The sequence below is a fragment of the Miscanthus floridulus genome, chromosome 11, assembly GCF_019320115.1.
Source record: "Miscanthus floridulus cultivar M001 chromosome 11, ASM1932011v1, whole genome shotgun sequence".
Lineage (NCBI taxonomy): Eukaryota > Viridiplantae > Streptophyta > Magnoliopsida > Poales > Poaceae > Miscanthus > Miscanthus floridulus.
In genome coordinates, this window is record NC_089590.1 from 44,638,032 (window position 1) to 44,659,426 (window position 21,395).

General features: G+C 45.9%; 1 pseudogene; it reads left to right on the top strand.

The window, feature by feature from the left end:
* Positions 1-2,257: 2,257 nt before the first annotated feature.
* Positions 2,258-10,594, top strand: LOC136494965 (uncharacterized; annotated as a pseudogene).
* Positions 10,595-21,395: the final 10,801 nt, after the last annotated feature.

Below are 21,395 nucleotides of genomic sequence, written 5' to 3' on the forward strand. Positions count from 1 at the left end.
CGTCGCACCGCATGCCATCGTTGTCCGCAAGCTCCGGCCGCACCGTTCGCACACTGGATCCCGCTCCCCGTGAACGCGATGCGCACCATCCGCTGCTTGCCTTGCCACCGGCAGTTGCTCGCCGCGAGCGGCTCGCAGTTGCGCCACAAGCCGTCGTCGTCCGCGCTGGCTCCTGCCCCCATGCCCCACAAGCTCCTCCCGTGGCCGGCAGCCGCACCGCTCTCCGTCACCACAAGCCGTGCCACGCAGCCTCGCATCTGAGCATGGCGCTGGTGAGGAGAGAGAGAGAGAGAAATGAGAGGATGGGATGGGTGCGGATGTGGATTGGAGAAGAAAAACGTTGACCCCACGTGGATGGTTTCAGGTTGGGACTAACCTAAGCTCCAACCAAGCAGAAAGTATTTAGGAGGAATCTATAAATTTGTCTGCAGTGACATTTTTATGAACAAAATTTAAACGCTACTCCCTCCGTCCATTTACCTCCTTCATCTAAGCAATTTTTTTTTCCCAAAAGCCTCCTTATTAGATGGGGACCATGGGTTTCGCTCGTCCCTGAGCGCTCGAGACGCCTCGTCCGCGCTGCGTATTTGTTGGTTCGGCCCTTCTCTGTCGCTTCAGATATCTCTCCGTCCCCTCCCATTAGGACTCCATCGAACACCCTCCACTAGTACGTCGCGACGAGCGCCGTCATGCTGTTCTTGTCCGTGGAGCGAGGCCGCCAGACGTGCAAGAGGAGGAGGCCATCGTGCGCCACCAGCGGGTTGTCGTCGTCGAGGACGCCGTCGCCGGCGTCGAGGACGAAGGACGTGAGGAACCGGAGCTGCGGCCCGAGGACCGACCCCGGTGCTGGGATCAAGGCCGCGGGTCGCGAACTGCCGCGCGCCGCGAGTTGAAACTGAGCGGCCGATTGCGCTAGCAGCTAGTAGGACGAAGATGCCGACGAGCGAGGACTGCGATTGCCTAGCCACCCTCGGGTCAGATCGATACTCAGATGCCGTGGGATAGTTGTTTCGCTGGAATTATCTGTGAATAGGCGCATAGCGATCCTCCACGGTGATTTATATAGGCCATGGCAAAAACAAATTTGAGAGTGGCGGGCAATGAAATTTTGATGCATCCGTGGCTAAATTTTGATGCGGGCAAAAACGAACGTGAGCGCAGCTGGTGAAATTACTTGAGCGCGGCTGCGCGAGACTATGTACGAGAGCGCGGTTATGAGCGGGCTAACGACGTTTTCATGTACGTGAGCGCGCGATTAGTTGGGGAACGAACAGACGCCGGAGCATTAAGAGAACCGCGACCATTAAATGAAAATAGGCAATTGTTTGCTGCCCCTTTGCTTCTCCTGGGTCACTATGCCGAACGCTAAAACGACGAAGACTTATGGACGGAGCGAGTATAATAAGGCCTTGTTTATATTCAGGGGCTAAAATTTAGGGGTGATACATCGGTGTATCACATGAGAGTGTTCGGATAGTAATAATAAAATAAATTATAAAAGTTCTCAATACTCCGCGAGACGAATTTATTAAACCTAATTAACCCGGCAACAACATATGTTTACTGTAGCTTTATTGTAGTACAACATTGTCAAATCATAGACTAATTAGGATTAAAAAAATCGTCTCGCAAATTAGTCGTAATCTGTGCAATTAGTTATTTTTTTAGTCTACATTTAATACTCCATGCATGTGCCAAATATTCGATATAACAGTGACTAATACCCCGTTTGTATGGCTTATAAGCCATATTTTTTCAGCCAACGAATAATATTTTTCTCTAACAATAAATCAGCCTTTTAGCTATGGCTTATCAGCCAAACGGACATGACATAAACTTTAGGGAACGAACTGAACAAGCCTAAATACTCCTTGCTGACCCAGACAATAATTTGCCAGACCGAAGTTATTATTAGTGCATGTTTAGTTCCAAATTTTTTTTTCAAAAAGTGTTACAGTAGTCATCACGTCGAATCTTACGATACGTGCATGGAGCATTAAAGATAGACGAAAAAAACTAATTGTACAGTTTAATTGGAAATCGCGAGACGAACGTTTTGAGCCTAATTAGTCCATGATTGAACATTAATTACCAAATAAAAATAAAATACTATAGTAGCTAAATTCCTAAATTTCCCCAAACTATACAGGCACATTTGGCTCAAAAGAATTTTCACACATTCTGCCCGGCCCAAACTCCGAAGCAGGATGCTGACACTCCCCGACTCCCGCAGCCGTTTCACGGATCACCGTTACCCGAAACACATGGGCCATGACTACAAGATCAGCATAACCCGTCCCTACCCACACGTCATCGTAGATACCCGGGCGACGACTGGAGCTTGGTTGGGGTTGGAGCGCAGTCCCCGGAGGACCCGTCCCGACGAGTCCTTCCGCCTTCGCATCTCTGACACCCCGACCGCCTCCATCCCGTCCCGTCGCCTCGCCGCCGCGACGAGACGACCCCGGCCCTACAAATACGCCGCCACTTTGGCCTCGTCAGCCGCCGCCACTTCCCGGATCCCGATGCCCCGCGCCCAGATTCCATTCTCTTGTCGCATCGCTACCCTGTTCCCAGCTCGGGGCCTCTGACGGGGCCCGAGGCGCAGGCGCCAAACCCCCGCCCCGCCCTAGGGTTTGGGGTGGATCAATCCGGCTAGGTCTCGGCGGGAGCTGCTCCAATGGGGGATCGGGAGGAGGACGAGGAGCTCCAGATGGCGCTCCGCATGAGCCTCCAGGGATCCCCGCCGGCGCAGCCCGAGCCCAAGCGCAGCAAGCCCCCGCCCCCCGCTGCGGAGTCGCCGGAGGCGGAGGCGCGCCGGAAGCAGCGTGAGCTCATGGCCGCCGCCGCCGAGAAGCGCCTCCGCGCCGCCGCCTCACCGGCCGCCGTCTCGGTGGCGCGGTCTTCTCCGCAGCCGGTGGTGGTGGAGCCCGCCCCCGCCCCGGAGGCGACCAAAGAGCCGGAGGAGGAGCCGGAGCAAGCTGGCGTATCTATGGAGGAAGCGAAGGAGGTGGTGGTGGAGGAGGAGGAAGACAAAGGGGAGGAGTTGCCTCCAGATGTCGCTGAGAATCTGTGGGCAATGGTGTTTGGGGGAGGGGTTTCAAAGGCTGTCTTGGCGCAGTGGAGTAATCAGGGCATAAGGTGAGGTTCTTTTAGTTGCTACTGTCTCTTCCGATCCTTATGCGTGTAAGCTATGCCTTGGTTTGCTTGTAGATATGGATTTTGGTGGAGGACATTGTAGCTTTCATCTAGTTGCTGGAGCTGATAAAGTAACAACACACAACTCTGATCAGTATATTTCTGTTCCGATGAAGATGTAGTCAGTCTGCGGTCTGCCACAAGAGTGCAGTTTGCTTGTCCATGCCATTTGTGTTTCTGATGGGCATGCTGATGGGTGTTGAGACCTCCTCTGTTACAATTTTCTTCACGAGGACTGAGGATTTATATTGCTTGTGAAAACTAATGGGCTCGGTGTTAGTGCTTGGTGGTGAAAGGATGATAAGGTGACAATCTAATAATCTATGGGCAGCAGTTGTTCCTGTGTAGTTTTGTGACGATGGCTAAAGGGTGTGTGTATCTGAGATTCGTTATTGGTTCCACCATTGACATGTAGGCATGCTTAACTGCACTAAAGTCTAGGTCTTATAGTGTAGACTGTTTTGAGTTAGAATGGGTTGAGAACAGAGCTGTTGCATGTCAATAACCACTCCCTGCATTGCTAAAGTATGAGGCACACATATTATATATAGCATACCTGCAACCACAGGGTGTAGGCTAAGGGCACCACTAATGGAGGCTAACACTCTTAGTAGTTCTAGTACAAATAAAGTGATCCACATAGACTAGGAAATGTTGAGACTACTATTCACACAATACAAACTATCACCCCTTTTGGTTTGCACAGAAACTTTTTCCTTTCATCATACTTCACCTTTATTTCCTCTTCCTCTTCTTTTTTAGCATGGACCACCTTCTCTCACCCTGAGCATATGTAGCTTCTGCAAGCCACTATGACAAGTGTAGAGCACCTACTTTTTTTATCCGATCCTACATGGCACTTGGGGCTACTAGTAAAAAAGCAGCGTTGGGGAAGCCCTAATAACGTAATGTCGTTACTGCTTTGCCCTTAACTGCATGGGCATTTATATAGGCTAGTACCGTAAAAAAAGCAATTTCGGTTCCTGTTTGCAGTATCTAATGGACTACTTACTCAATGTATGAGCTGCTATTAGTTTAATATTTTTATCTTGTATCACTGCAAATACACGGTGTCCGCACAAATGGAAACTGATTTTACTTCTTTGCCCTTTTTTATTGTTCTCTGCATCACAATTACTATGTGCCTGTATCTTTTATTCTGTTAATAAAGGTGATTACGTTGGATGGTTTCCATTTTTTTCGTTAGCTCCTTCCCTTATCTGGGTTTTCAGTATGTTGTTAGCTACTTACAATGTATGAGCTGCTATTAGTTTAAGATTCCTTCTTTGAATATGATCTTGGAGCACAAGGCCATGCTTGATAGTTCCCGACATGGTTCTTGGGCTAGCAAGCTTAAACTAACATGAGATGTTCAAGGAAACTCTGTTAGTGTTTCTGAAGACCAGAACTAGGGTTTTCAAAGTAGCATTTCTAATTTTCTGTATTTTCTTTTGGTGATATTTTATCCAAGGTATATTGAGTAAAGAGCTGTTTTATATTAATGAAGATCCTGGTACACCAATTTTAGGTTCTAAGTCAAGAACACCTTTTGATAGAGTAAGTTTGTTGTATATCTAGGATTATGGTTCTGGAGCCTAGAGAGAGCAAGATATAGGGAAGTTAACCGAAGTATCTCAAATGTTGTTTGGTAACATTTAAAAACAAGGATGGCTAGCGGCCTACCATGGATTGTCTTCACAGACCAAAGAAACTGTTTGATGTGTAATATTTTGTTGTTACAGATGTTACGAGTGTTTTTGTAAAATGGCGCTTGGTGCTAATGATAGATCAAATGTAGACTCATGTCATGATCCCTGCTTAGGGAACACAAGAAGGTGCTATAATTAATTTATTTGTCATCGTGGGCTGTGGCTTGCTCTAGTCATTTACTAGAAACTTCTTCGGATTGACAAGGACAAGGCCAAGTACCAACATTTACAATCTTGCACTATTTGTTGCATGTGCACAAAGTTGTTTGGATATAAAAACAGTGCCAAACATATTATGCTTTTCACTACAAGAACTGAAGGACAGATATTTTTCTTTGTCTTACTGTTGTTTAAAACAACTGCAGGTTTAGCTCCGACCCAGAAACAACTATGGGGCTTGTACAACATGAAGGAGGTCCTTGTGGTGTCTTAGCAACCGTGCAGGTATGTGACATTCCTTCATTTTTTTTGACAGAGGTAAACCCTGCTTTTATAAAGCAAACAAGTATCCGATACATAGTGGCTAGGGATACCAGCTTACAACGAAAGCATAGAAACCTGAAAGCGCCGTGCATAACACCGGCCAAAACAGAGAAAAAACAAGAACACCCTGAAGATAGAAGACCCTCTAAAAAAAAACTCGACAGGGGGGGTTAAGACTGCCCCCGCAGCATTACAAATAAGAAGAAGGACCTTCTCACCCGGCCGAGAAAACCCCCGAACCCCCGCCCCCACCCTTACACGGTGGCTTTCCGTCGCCCAAGTGAGAATTGGGCCGGTGCCCTCCCAGTGCATTGGTTATGGGGACGAACGAGGGGACTTTTTTTAACCTCAGCCTGAAATTCGCTCCACGGGGAGTCGAACTCTAGACCTGAGGAGTGTCGCCGGGTCACCTAACCGTTTGAGCTAGGCACCCTTTGGCGATAGAAGACCCTCTGACTTGCTACAAGCAAGCAAACGACCTTCGCAAGCTAAAAAGGTAACAGGTCCACAGGACCCAGAGAAGACTAAGCTAAAAAGGAAAAACTAATGATGGTCCTTTCTGCAACTCCACCGGCTTCAGGATAGCGCCCTACTTCCTGGTGTTTCAAGGCCTTCGGTTCCAAAGAAGAGAGCAAAGCAAACACATAGATCAGACCACAGAACAGTTTCACTCCCCACACAGAAAATCTTTTTAGATGACCCCTTCAATCTCCATATTCTCAGTTTGCTGCCAGAAATTCTGTAGCCACTCTTTCACCTTGTCGACCATGTTTTCCAAGAACTTGACATCTCCCCCCTTCATTAGTTTGCACCATTTATACATTAAAGCAAAGATCTTATAAAAAGCCTCATTGGATGACCCCAGAAAACGTTTTTCTATTGCCATTTTGTTTGGGATTGTCCAAATTCCCCACATCACGATAGACAAAAAAAGTTTAATCTGATAATTCTTGTCATGAATGTCATGAAGGGCTATAAACTGATCAAAGATTTCCTGGACATGTGTAGGTGTCTTATCCCATCCTAAGGCCTCTTTGAAAACATTCCTTCATTTTCTTAAGGGTCAAATTCACCAGTGGCTCATGAAATTGTTTACCGGTGCTATCTAGGCCCCTAAACTTTTTATTGGTGCTATCTAGGTCCCTAAACTTTTAATATGGAGATCTTGGTTCTTAACTTATTAAGTGTGCCACTTGAGGTTCAAATGCTTGCCTACTCTGTCTGTAGCCTGCCTCAAGAACTGCTAAATCAGCATTAACATAGGTAGGTACTTGCTAATTAAGGAGATCTGAAGCTCAAGTATCACACTTAACAAGTTAAGGTACCAAAATCTTCATTTTGTAAGCTTTCAGGGAGTAGGTACAAGTTTAAGGACCATCGGTGCATCTTACACTGTTCCTAGTTCTAACTACTTGAATGTAGTTTGTGGCATATATTGGGGGCAGAAAGCTTCCCATTCCCTGATCTTCTGCTCAGAATTTCATTGTGCCTTAAAATGTGAACTTCTAATGTTCTTTTTCTAGTTTCTGACCATGTGTTATCAATGCTGTGGATTAAAATTTTTAATGAAAAATGTATGTTGCTTTCATGTATTCTAGATATCATTTAAATTGATAAAATCGTAACTGCTAATATTCCCCTTCTGCCAAGTGGAAGCTGCAACACCAAAATCATTTGGCTTAACTACCTTGAAGAACTTTCACATTGGTATAATCTTTCTCTTTCAACTTCGTAGTATCATTTAGAGCCATCCTGATGAAAGAAATCCTTTTTTTTTTTATAATCTGAAGTCCAGAAAGACATGCTTTGAGGAGATAAGGTTGGTGTATCCAATTGTTGCATCATTTGTTTTTAAACTAAGATAGCTTATCAAATATATACCCTTTTGTATGCATGAAGTCCCCATCTGATTTTAAAGTTTCTTGGTTTGTCAATAATCTAACTATCTAATTCATTGCTTGTTGCTAAATTCCTTTTGCTCTCTGCAAGCTTAACATTTCTGATGGTAGCTTATAATTGGTTTGCAGGCTTATGTCCTTAAATATCTTCTGTTTTTTTCTGATGATTTGAGTAATCCAGAGTTCAGTAACCCGCTGTATACTCTGGGACAAAGACGTTTTTATCAGAGTTCTTTTGCTGCAGGGGATGATTTTTCGTCCCTGACTGATGATAGAAAGACAAGGTGGTTTCTCGTTCCTTACAAATGGTGCTGATTTCAGTATTTTAATGTCATTATTTATTTGTTCAGTGTTTTGTACGAGCCACTCTTCTTATGGAATGCTAAACTATTGGCATTTTGGATTCAAATGAATGCACGCAATTTTTGAATTATTACTCTACAGAAACCCTATACATGTATTTGTTGGAGAGACCAAATGATTCCATATCTGTTTTGTGTTATATAATAATACTATACACTCCATAGGATATACATCAATGTACACTTGATATTTTTCTTTAAGCTAAATAACTGTCACTGATGATGTTCTTTGTAGAGCATTGGTTCATGCTATGGTGGAGATTCTTTTTTATGTGGAGCTGGGAAAAGAGCTGTTGTAGCATCTGTTGCACGTGCCAATCGTGGAGTAAGTGGATGTGGTGGTGATCAGTTGATTATAAGCTTTGATTATTTGGATGTGGCTAATGCTCTTATGAAACTTATTGCAGAAAATCGATGCAGTTTTGGAAGATCTTTCTGTCGAATCAGCAATGGATCTGCAGAAAGTTCTTAGAACAAGTACATTTACTTCAAGGAAGGATGCATTCAACACCCTTTTGGCTAACATTCCTTTGTTTGAAAGTCGACTGGGAGCCATGCTATTTCTTATCTCTGCTTTGCTTTCACGAGGATTGGTATGTGTTTATCAGTACTTAAGTTCTCAACTTGCTTTCATGAGGATTGTCCCCTTTTGACCCAATCTTATGTTCTATTCGAAAACAAAGTTTTTCAATCTTAAGTTCTAGTGGAAAACAAAGTTTTCATTTGTTAAGTGCCCATCAACCTGTTTGTTGAACCATGTCAACACTATCTTCATTTTCTGACCATGTATAATTGTCCTCTAAGTACAGGAAGATATCCAAGCAGACAGGGATGATCCAAGCCAGCCATTGGTCACTGCTCCATTTGGCCATGCTTCACAGGTATAGATATCATTGTCATAAACATACTCGGTTGTCCCAAAACATTAGGCTGCACATATTTCAAAATTCAAACTTTGTTATCTTATGGCATCAAATAGGTATACTATGAAAATATAATTAATGAAGAATCTAATGATACTTATTTGGTATCATAAATATTATTGTTTTATGGGTGCATTTTTCCTACTCCCGGGAGTAGTTACTCCCACCTTAAATAAACAACAATGCGTATGTGTACATACTCATTTATCAGTTTGAGTATGTTTATATACTCATTTTATGATACTCCAAATCATACTACGTGAAATTTTTTCAAAACAACCCATATTTTTTAATATGTTATTCTAATACTATGACAGTAGTATACAAAATAAGTATAACCATATACTCAATGTATACTTGCATACTTGACATACATACTACCATAGATGGTCTAGTATGATCATATACTTCGTCAACATACACTTCGTCGGGCCATATACACCTTAAATCTAAAGATATACACATGGGAGTAACCACTCCCTGGGAGTAGGAAATAATATCCCATTGTTTTATTATATAAATTTGGTCAAACTGGAGATGCTTTGACTCTTCACGAAAGTTGGAATGACTTATAATTTGAGATGGAGGGAGTAAAAGAGAAATCCGCGGTCAAAGTGTGACCTTGAAGACCGCATAAAGTCAAACTGCACCTTATATTTTGAGATGGAGTATTTTCTTTAGCAGATGTGACATAGACATGACATGTCATAGCAGTTAATAATGTGGCTTCTCTTGGATATGTCAATATTAAATGTCATAACAGATATAAGATATTATTTGCCAGTACTATGTTTATGAAAATATAGTAACATTTTATTCTCTATTTATTTTCCACATTGTTCATCATTATTAATACAATTCTGGTCAAATAAGATATAGCGATTTAATTTTCTTTTCAGGAAATTGTGAATTTATTACTCTGTGGAGAGGCTGTTCCAAATGTATTTGATGGCAAGATGGACCTTGGTGGTGGCATGTCCTTGAAGGGCATACCAAATAGTGTTGAAGTTGGTTTTCTTACCCTCCTGGAATCACTAAATCTCTGCAAGGTTGGTCAGTGCTTGAAGTGCCCAAAGTGGCCAATATGGGTTGTGGGAAGTGAAAGTCACTACACTGTCCTTTTCGCCCTGAACCCCAACGTTCAAGAGGAGAATGAGCTGGAAGAGCACGAATCAAAAATAAGAAGGGCTTTCGATGCCCAAGATCAAAGTGGAGGTGGAGGCTTTATCAGCATTGAGGGCTTCCAACAAGTCCTCAGGGATACTGACATAAATTTTCCTTCAGATAAACTCGAGTACTTATGTAATGCTGGCATTATAGTATGGAGTGAATTCTGGCAGGCATTGCTACAGTTGGATAAAAGGGCCGGAGGCATGATGGATCCAACTGGCCTTATGGGCAAGAAGCAATTCACCATCTTCCACTTCAATGGAATTGCCAAGTCTGTGCTGAATGGGAATGCAAGTGCAGGTGGCTCATGCCCTATACAGAGACCCAGGTTATGCAAGCTAAATGTCACTGTCCCCACAAGGTGGACTCAAGATGAGTATCTGGCTGATGTTGTAAGCGCATCAACCAGCAGCAGCAAGGATGACAGTATTCTTTCTCTAGCTCCCCCAGTTCAGACTAATCAGCATGCACCGTTGGTGGACTGCATTAGGACACGGTGGCCACGAGCTGTTTGTAGCTGGGCTGGAGATGTTCCAAGTATTGTCTGACACAGTGGATGTTGTGTGCGCCAGTCACTAGCTATGTTGCTCATAACCCCGTTCAGAAGAATCTGCTCAGAGCAAGCCACTTGGAGCTTCCAGATTGTTCATGCCCTGCAAAAAAGGAATCGCTCAATTACATGTTTTTTTTTTCCGTCAAAATGAGTGATGTTTTAATGTGATTTTTATCAAGGGCCTGGATATTCTTTTTGCCTTTGTTGACATTAGATGTATACTTGATTTATGGATATGTTTTCAGTCTTGGGTTACATTCTTTTCTGTACACAGATAGTTTTGTTGTGTTTTTCATTTCATCTGATACAGTGAGTTGTCTAGCCAGAAGGCTGCTGAGTAAACGAGGATCAAACAATCAAACTATAATAATCATATCATGCCAGTGTACCTTTTGATTTTACGTCAATGCACAACAATGATCATAACATGTCATATTTATTCCCTTTGTTTTTTGTTTGGGTTGTCTCAGTCTGAATCTGCTTATGCACTTCCCTTCTTTACGTCAATGCTGCTATTGCTTCACAGGTTCGCTATACCCTAGCCTATGTTACACGGATACGTCCAGGAAGGCGCGTATCCGATACGTATCGGATATGGATACGTGTCCGATACGTATCCGATATGGATACGTGTTCAATACGCCAAGGATACGTATCGTCAGAGTATTCGAATTTTAATAATTTTCGTGAATATTGGATACGTGGGCTGATACGTATCGGCCTTATGGGATACGGCCCGGCCCAATAATAGAGTCACATATCCTCTATCCCCGACGCCCTAGCCAGCGATGCCCGCACTCCTGCACGCCCGCAAGGCCGCGACTCGCGCTGCAACACAGCGCGGTGACGGCGCATCCCTCGCTCGTCGCCCGTCGGCCACCGGCAACGAGCCTCCGCCTCCGCTCGCCGGCCGCCAGCGATGAGCCTCCGCCTCGTGCTCACCTCCCCTCCCCGTCCCGTCCCCACCCCACGCCGACCGTGCCGCTTCCGCCAGCCCCTCTCCACCACCCGCCGCCGGAGCGAAGGTCGCCGCGCCGACCGCCAAATCCTCCTCCCTCTCATCCCCATCCGCCACCGCCGCCGACTAGGCTGGTGCGGAGCAGACGGAGATCCGCGCGCCTCCGGCTCTGCTGCGTCGTCGCTACGCCGGCTCAAGGTCAGTTCCCTCTCCTCCCCCACCGCGGCCCGGGTCTCCCGCGGCCCAATGACCCACCGCCGCCGCCGCCGCATGGTCCGTTGCGTACTCGCTAGCTGCAGCTTGCTTCCCGGGGTTAGGTTTTTTTTTGAGATGGATTTGATGCGCTGCTAAATGTATGCAGTTCGTATTGATGAAGTTAGTCTTATTGATGAAGTGCAGTTCGTATTGATGAAGTGCAGTTCTTGTTGCTTTGCTTGTATGCAGTATTAGTCTGTACTCTGTACTTCTGTTAGTGAAATTGCTAGTGTATGCAGTTCGTATTGATGAAGTTAGTCTTATTGATGAAGTGCAATTCGTATTGATGAAGTGCAGTTCTTGTTGCTTTGCTTGTATGCAGTAGAGAGTAGATGGCATCTCCAAATATGAGCAGTGCTAGTACTTGGAGTCTTGGAGAACTCGAGAATGGACAATTGAAGATTTGAAGAATGGAGATGCTTTCGGAGTTCCGGTCTTTGCTTTGGCTGGTACTTGCTATTGCAAGGTAATTTACTACTTTCACTCTTTCACAATTTTAATATGCGCTATCATTTATATTTATTTAAAAAAACAGTAAAACGTATCCGCGTATCGGGTTTCTTAGGAAATTGCCGTATCCGCGTATCGGTATCCGTGCAACTTAGACCCTAGCGCATCCTAGGGCGTGCTTTACTGTTTGGTACTTCCGATTTTTCTTACTTTCAAAGTTTCATGGTGATCATCAATTTTTGTACTTAACAGTCAATATATTTATTTGTAATACCAAATAATTGCACTAGTGTAACACCCATGAATACTTAGGGAATAAATATGTGTTTTAAAGATTAAGAGTCTATATATTTATTTATAATACCAAAAATAATTGCACTAGTGTAACACCCATGAATACTTAGGGGATAAATATGTGTTTTAAAGATTGATTAAGTTTTTTTGTATAAGTTTTGACCGAGCACTTTAAAGGGAGTTAAATAATTGACTTAGGCCTTGTTTGGATGTACTCTTATCCACCTCAATACATGTGTGTTGGAGCGGATTGGAGTGTAAATTAGTTTAAGCTTTACTCAATTACTCCTATCCACTTCAACATATGCAGATTGAAGTGAATACGAGTATATCCGAACAAGCCCTTATTGATTCATGCAAATGGATGATCAAAGGCTATGGGTGTGTAGGGCTCGTAGAATCTGTTTGACTAACCACTTGTTTTTGTCTAGAATTTGGATGACAAAGGTGTTCAAGGTACGAAGGCTGGCGAAAAGCGCTGCAGTAACCACATGCTACAGTACAAATCCCGACTTTTCTTTTCTTGGTTTGAGTTGAAATCCTTCCTCTATCTAAATTAGAGTCTAGCCCCACAAATCTGGAGCCGCTCTTCCTCTGTCGCACCCCAAAATTTCTAATTTTAGGTTGTACATAAAAAACACTAATTAAAATAAATATTTGAATATTTGGATAAAATTTCCTAAGTTTAGTTTAAGTTAGTGTCAATTAGTTATATAAAAAATGTGAATCTTCAAACTTTTGTGAATTAATTTGATGGATTTTTATGTTTGCTTGTTGCTTTTTTGTCTGTTGAGAGTGAGCAAAGTCTTTAAAATACGTTTAGTAGGTCGATCTTCTCTCTCCGACACGCTTTTATCTTTTTCTAAAATTAAATTCCTTGATTCTCAGCTTAAGCTTTTGTTTGGAGCTTCTCAAAATCTTTTCTTTGTAACCCAAATCACTCCTTTGAGTTCCTCGTCCGTTAACCAATCTTTACAAACTTTTTGGGATTTTTTTAGCTTTTTCTAGAACTTGTTCCCACTTTTCTGTGAGCATAATCTAATTTTGAGATGCTCCAAAATATATTTTCATGAGCTCCAAATACTTTATTTGGGTTTCTCATGTTTCATAGTGTCTCTTAGAATTTTCTTCAAATTTTTGGAGCTTTCAGTCGTGGCTTACATATCAATTCTAGACTTTTCTGGAATTATTTTATTTACGAAATTAATTAAATCCGAAAATAATAAAATATCTCATTTTTCACCGACCTCAAACTGATATATATGCCGGTGTTGTGATCGACACGCTGATTACAGATCTAAAATCCTTTTACCGAGCCGCCACTCATAACGCACTACATGTAGCGCCGAAGTTCAGAAAAGCTAGGTTTCGACGAACTATCTGGCGAGATTTTCCAGTCAGACCGTCGCGTTCCGGCGGCAACCACCACCACGAGGTTTGTATCGTCGTTCTCTGCACCGTGGTGTCCTTGTTTTCATAAATCCGTCTCCGTATGGCTGATTTCAGACTGTTTCTTTGTTTCCGGCAACTTTCCGATGAGCACCTCCACGAACGTTGTGCTGCTCATCGTGTTTCCGGCCAACAAGGCCCTTGCTCAAGTTGGCTGGCCTCCTGAGACCTCACCGCGCGATCTCCGGTGCCGCACCACCGCGGCCCCTGGCCAGCGCACCGCCCGTGTCCCTCTCGCGGCATGTCGCTGCCTGGAGCTCTCGCGGCATCTCGTGACTAGCATCTAGCTCTCTTTGAGTACTTTGATTTATCTTGTGTGGTGTACTGTTCTTAGTTGCTTTTGTTTGTTACTTATATGTTTGTGCTTGCTACGAGTAGGACGAGAACCGTTTGCGAGTGCTGAAGATCAGAAGATGATGACAGGAAGCAAAGTATGAGAAAGTTTGAGCAAGTGTAAAAGACATGTATAATATGTGGCTTTCCTTGATACCTATTCACCATTAATGCCACTACATCCATGCATGTGTCTAACTTGATCAACCCTTAAGAATTTTATCCTAGCACGTTGTTATCTTGATCCTTGACACCTATGTGGTTTATGCATATGGGTAGTTTTGCTAGTTGCTCTACATAATGATGAAAGATCCATAATATTGGCTAATGGCATATGCAATGATGTTTAAAATATATTTTTTAGCAACATGGAATCGGAAGGACTTATCTATCAGCAAAATCTGGGACTTACAGTACAACCATGAGGGCTATATGGCTCTGGCTTTAGTTCAGTATGAAGACCTTTTCTAGCTTGTTAGTGGTTACCCGAAAGGGCGTAAAAGGGGCTTGCCGAGATGGGTATAGGACAACCTCTGTTCCTATGTGTATAGCCGTGAAGAATTGTGCCATTCAAAAGGGGGTTTCCTACATCTGCTTTCCGATTAGAAACCTAGCGGCCCTAACTTGTTAGACGAACTTCTAAAAGACTTCACAGTGAACCCTACCGACCTTCCTTGGTAGTGGGTCAAGAGATTAGCTACATCGGGTGAAAGAGTAAATCACGACTCATGGTGAAAGTGTACAACCTCTGCAGAGTGTAAAACCATTATAACAGCCGTGCTCATAGTCACGAGCGGCTTAGAAAACTGATGAAATTATTGGTTCTTATTGCTATTCTATGGTGTTGATGCTCATGTTTAATCATTATTGTATTATTGCCATTACTTATGATCATACGAGAATTGGAGCTTAAGCATAACTTAGCAACTCAGGCTTTAATGTTAAAAACTTGGTCTACTAAAAATGCCTACTATAGTTCAACGTGTCTAGCCTTTTGAGCCTTCATTCGCCCATGTTATATTTGCGGAGTACGACATGTGCTCACCCTTGCTATTTCTCCACACCCCCAGTCTCTAGTGAAGGTTGCTCAGATGGTTGTTGAAGACACGGAGTTCTAAAAAAACTAACGAAAGTGCTAGGCGTATGATACCCCCAGTCAGCCGTCCCAATGAAGAATGGAGTCTAAAGATTAGTTACTATTCCGTGATACTCTGATGTAAGTGTTAATATAGCAATGTATACATTATTTAATAACATTATTTCTGATACTATTCACTCTGGTGTTGTATGTGTGGACTTTCTAGGCACACATATAGCGAGCCTGGTTTTGTTCTTAAAACTGGATGTTACATCCTCTCACTTGTGCTCGGGAGAAAATAACCGGAGAAAGAGAAGAAGGGGAGGAGAGAAGCTAGGCTTGCCGTTGTCCGTCGTCGTGCGCATCCCTCTTGCAAAACCAATACATCTTCTGCTCTTTGTAATTTTGTCCTAAATTTCTAGTTCCTCTTGCTGTCCATGATGGCTTTGTTACATTTAGTTTAGATCGAAACAGCGGGAGGGTTGTAGTGGCGAGAATTTCCCTAAGTTGGAGAAGGGAAGGAAGGAGTGGATCACTAGGTATTTGTCACTATATTCGCTGCGTTTACCCTACGTGAGTTGCCAAATATTAATTCACATCTTTTGGTTAAGCATTATGGATTAAATCACTTCTTTAGAGGAGGTTTAGTTGGAGTAGTCCTCAGAATTAATCTTCATTTTTAGGCATTTTAGTGGCCTTAATAAATTTTGGCACTGTAAACAAAGTTATAAAGCACTTCAATACCTTTCTTCTAGCACCAAGATCACCCACACAAACCTTGTATTCTAGGAGATATGACCGTTATAAGATGATTGTTGTTCACTAACGAGAATCTGGACAATTTAGATCTAATCTGTTTTTGGCCATCTTAATGGAAGAATTTGAACCTTAGATCCGAAAAAAGTTGTAGGGTTTGTTTTAAGCTTTCTAGATTGATAAAGTACATAGTTTATGGATCACATATCATCAATTATGATTTTTTGGAAGTATGTTATCCTGTTTTCGTCATCAGAATATTAAGGTCAATGGTTGTTTATGCCATTTTGAAGATCGCATACGGCAAATCTCACTATGTCAATGTCATAGATAATGAAGTTTCTATGATTTAGTAATGTTTGAGAATTTTTTGATATATGGTTAAAAGTCTATGAAAAGGAGAATAAAAAGTGGTGCTGTCATGAACGATGGTGATTGCTTGAACGATGTGTTTTGGACGACATTCTAGTGCGTGTGCGTTGTTCATTATTTTTATTTACTTGTATGGTAGTGTTGGAAATAAGGATTTCTTGTGATCAGATGGTTTTTCTTTAGAGTGTGCCTAGATCTTTTACTCAATCCTCGGTGAAGGCAAGTCAAGTAGCGTTGTTGTCGGTGTTTCGAGTAAACACCAATGAGTAAATTTCTAATATTGCGCGTCTAGCTCAGATGGTGTGCTAAGAGGACACGAGGTTTATACTGGTTCAGGCGGAATGTCCCTATGTTCAGTTCATTGCTGCTGCTCGTGTTCCTAGCACTGAAAAGTTCATAGTAGGGGTTACAAACAGGCGAGAGAGGGATAGGTCCCAAGTGTCTGGTGGAAAGAATGAATGGGTACCGAGAGCTCAGTCGCTGCTCGGCTATGTGTTCGAGGTTCGATGCTAGTGGTTTTGATTTGATGCCCCTTAGTGGGGTGCCCTGCTTTCCCTTTTATAGACCAAGGAAAAGCACGGGTTACAGCGGGAGAAAAGGGGAGAATGAGAGAGAGAGAGAGAGAGAGAGAGAGAGAAAGTCCTTCAGGGTCACCGGGCCTTTCTTTTCCTTTGCACGGGTCCTGCTGACACGATAGGAGGTGATAGGGACAGCTCCACGCCAGGTGCTTGTCCGCCGATGATGCCATGCCCTAGCGTTGTTAGCGGGTCATGATGTCTCACTCCGCCCTGGCGGGCGGCGCGATGAACTAGCGTGTTGATCAGCGGCCGTACATGGAGTAGGCAGCATAGTGACCACGCGTTTGTCACTGTGGGTGATGTGAGTTCCCTAGAATGACATGTCATGGGGATGGGTCATGTTGAGACATGACCGCTCCCTGCACGACGCTAGAAGTTTGACCTTGGGTTGTACTTTTTGGCCTATAGTGGTTGGTAGCGGCGTGAGCTTTTGTTAGGAGCCATGCTCGAGGGATCGGGCGAGGCGAAGCCAGCCCTTAGACGTTGGGAGAGGCGGAACCCACCCTCGGGGGTCAGGTGAGGCGGAGCCCATGGCCTCGGTGTTGGGTGAGGCGGAGCCCATCCCTAGAGGTCAGGCGAGGCAAATCGCATGACCTTGGGGTTGGGTGAGGTGGAGCCCACCCTTAGAGGTCGGGCGAGGCAGAGCCCATAGCCTTAGTGTCGGGTGAGGCGGAGCCCATCCCTAGAGGTCGGGTGAGGTGGATCGCCCACCCTTAGTGGTCGGGCGAGGTGGAGCCCACAGCCTCGGTGTCGAGTGAGGCGGAGCCCATCCCCAGAGGTTAGGCGAGACGAAGCCCACAGCCAGAGGTTGGGCGAGGTGGAGCCCATGGCCTCAATGTCTGTTGGAGTTGTAGTCGCACCTTTGACTGCCTAGATGGATTAACGTATAATGACCATTAGCTGCCGAGCTTTCGGAGGAGTAGAATACTCCTTCGAAGGCTTTTCCGAATAGGAGGCCTTCTGAGGGCTTTGGCCTTCTTTGGTAGCCCATGGCGTAACCTAGGAACAGTGGTTCCCTTTCGTCGAGACCGGACCCTTTGTGGGTATGACCATGAGATTTGGTGGGTTGGAAAAAAGGTCTTTCTTGATTGGGGCCCTGGTATCCTGTTCACGGAGATCCGGCTAGGGACAGCTAGTGACTGACTCTAGATTCTCAGTGGTCAATCCATATAGTTCTTGGGTCTATTTGATCGGTCCTGAGGGCTCTCTGCCTTCCTTAGGAAAAAACCATGGATCGTATCCGACTAAGACTCGAATGTGGTCTAGGATGCCCACAACTTTTGTGCGCCTAGGTGCTGGTCACTAGCGGACCCACCCCTTTCTACTTCCTTACCTTGTAGGTGCCTAGAGCGGTTGTCGAACCCATTGATGGGCCAACCTTTGAGCTCCTAGGTCCAGACGGGTCGTACAGGTGTTTTTAGATCCGTATTCCTCACACTTGCGATGAGTCGTGAACCGTCCAGAGAGGTGAAATGTTCGGCGAGTTTTCTGAGGGAACGGATAGAGATTGTGTGCGCATATCCCATGGCATGATGTTGTGGTAGATCATGGCAAGTGTGGAGATCTAGGAAGGCAGTTGGTTTCCTCATGCTTGTCGCCCTTATAAAACCAAAGGGTTCGCCCCTCGAGTTTCATACCTTGCCTTCTTGCCTTCATATCTACAACCGCCGTCGTCCATCACCTAGGCTTCCTGCATCTATGTCCCTGTCGCCGTCGAGCTTGCCTCCACCCACCCCGATCTTCTAATGGATCCATGGTGCCGCTCTGATATCACCTTCCCGTGTATGGAGGGCCTCGTCTATCACGGTCTTCTCCGCGCACGGACCTCGGCCGAGGATTTGCTGCTACCTAGCGAGGAGGATTTGCCATCACCGCCCAATAGCTACGTGGTGTCATTCACGCACTTCCATGAGTGTGAGTTCACTACCCCTACCCATAGATTTCTTTGGGGGCTGCTGCACTACTACAAGATCAAGTTGTAGCACCTCAATCTCAACAGGATCTAGCACATGGCAGCGTTCATTACCCTATGCAAGGGATTCCAAGGGATCAGCCCCCACTTCAATCTCTAGAGGTACTTCTTTGCCATCACCCTCTAGAAGAAGAGGGAGAAAAGTGGCAGGTAGGAGCTGCATATGTCGATGGGGTGCGTTGGCATCCAACTCTGGAACAATGGGGTCAGCGAGTACCCACCGATGTGGCTGTCGATATCCAATAAGGGGTGGCACTCGTAGTGGTTCTACCTCAAGAACACCGCCATCGCCGCCCTACTAGAGTTCACCGGGCACCTGATCGAGGAGGCCCCAGAGTCATGGAGGAAGTGGGCGTCCTAGAAAAGGACAAGAAGAAGATCCAGGATCACATCGCCGCCATCCAAATCCTGAAGGAGAGCGGACTAAAGGGGTCAGGCATCATCGGAGCCTACCATGCAAGGAGGGTGGCGTCGTTGATGATGCACGCGCTCCCGCTATACGCGATGGCGCCCGAGGCGTCGTTCGATGGAACAACGCTTACAGAGGGGGCGCTCTCCAACTCTGAGATCGCACAACACATCAAGGAGGCAATGTAGCCTTCATGGGATGATGCGGGCACCCCCCTTGACTTCATTTATCCGGTGCCGAGGCATCCTCTGATGCGGCCAGCACCAAGTCATGTCTTCTTCATAAGTTTCCCCTTTTCATATCTTTTCTTCAGTTGATTTCCCGACCTCTTGATACTAATTTGAGGGGGATAGGACCAGCCAAGGGGCCTCATCTTTATGGATCACCTAGCTCCATTGTGAAGGGATTCATCTATGAGGGCAGTGAATCATGCCGAGGGCGAGCGGCTAAGGAAGGCGAAGGAGGACAAGAGGAGGAAAAGGCAGCAGAAGCTGTAAGCATGGGAATGGGGGGAGGACACCGACAGCGACGATGACAATGATGGCGACAATGACAAGGTAGCCGACGATGTCGAGTGGGGCATCCTAGAGAATGAAGATACACTAATAGGTAGTGGTTCAACCTTGCAGGAGTTACGACCCTTTCCATTCCACGGAGGGGAGCGTACATCTAGGGAGCCGGTGGAGGTAGGATGTACCGTCAGCCTCCCTTAGTAGTCAACAGGGGCAGGTGGATCTACTGCCGGGCCTGAGATGTCGCCGGAGGTGAGCGGCTCCGCTGTCGCGCCCCAAGAGTCAAGGGGAGTGAGCCCCTCTACCCAGGAGCAGGGGGCGGGCTCGAAGCGGCCTCGCTGTGATGAGGCGGAGCAGAGGTCGGGGGGTTCACCCCCCAAACGTATATGCCACCCGATGGCACTGAGGTAAGTTATCAGTTCCCCTACTTCCTCTATTTTGGGTGGATTTCATCATGACTTATGTTTTTTGTTTCTTACAGCGTCGGGAGGAAGCGTAATCCTTTGGTGTTGGCGCCAAAGAAGAGCGTTGCCCTCTAAGCGAGGCGGCAGCCATCGGTTGGTGCCATGCCTGTTTTGGGCGGGAGTGGTGCCAGTGCGACCACATCTCCGGCTAGATAGGCGCTGCCCATGGTGGCACCCATGCCCTCGGTGGGACGGGTGGACGTGGGGCCCCAAGGGGCGCCTTCGAAGGTCGTTGAGCAGTCGATGATGGCGGCGATATTGCTGCCAACGATGGGGCCGATGGGGCTACCGACCATGATTATGGCACCAACTGCGGTGGGTGCAACATAGCCGGTCGTGACCCCGCCAATGTAGGTGGAGGTGGCGGCGACTGTGACAGGAGGGTCATAGCCAGGCACTATCGTGGCGATGCCTGAGGTACCAATGTGACCCACGCCGTCGACAGCCTAGGCGATGGAGTCTGGCGTGGGCTAGATGGAGGAGGGCATGACCAAGGGGTCCCCGGATGTCATGGTGCTGGGAGAGAGGTTAGCGGCCATACCGCTAACCCCTTCCATCGTCAGAGGGGGCGTCCTAGTGGGAATGTCATGGCAAGAGGGCTCGATGGGGCTTGGAGCCAGCAGGGAGTCATCTCTGGCCCTGACATCGGTGGGCGGCGACTCACCTATGCGGGGCGAGCCCTTGCTCCAATGGAGAAATCCGCAGGACCTAGCGTCGATGCTCTTCACCCTCGATGCCGCTGCCGAGAGCATGGAGCGGGAGAGCCTCGACATGGGAGTCACGTTTGTGCTTGAAGCTCTGGACCATGCTTGGGGTGCCTTGGCCAACGTTGTTGTTCCTGCTAGCTAGGTATTTGCTTGATCCTGCTTCTCACCCTTTCCTTTCTCTGCATATTTTTGTATTCTGACCATTGTCTTCTTTCAGTCCCTCATCGCTCATAGCTGGGGGAAGTCACGGAGGAAACCTCGGACCGCCTTGTTGAGGAGGTGAGGCTATGCGAGGAGGTGATAGCTCAGCTTACTGCCGCCTAGCAAAAGGTGGCTAAGCTAACTCCCCTTACTGAGGAGGCGGGCAGTCTTCGGTCACGGGTGGTCGAGGCCCATCGGCATGCTGACAAGGCCGAGAGGGCCTTCGAGGCCCTGTTGGCGAGATCACGGTGGGACGATGAGGAAGCCGCTAAGGTCAGGAAGGAGTAGGATGAGCTGCTCTAGAAGGACAC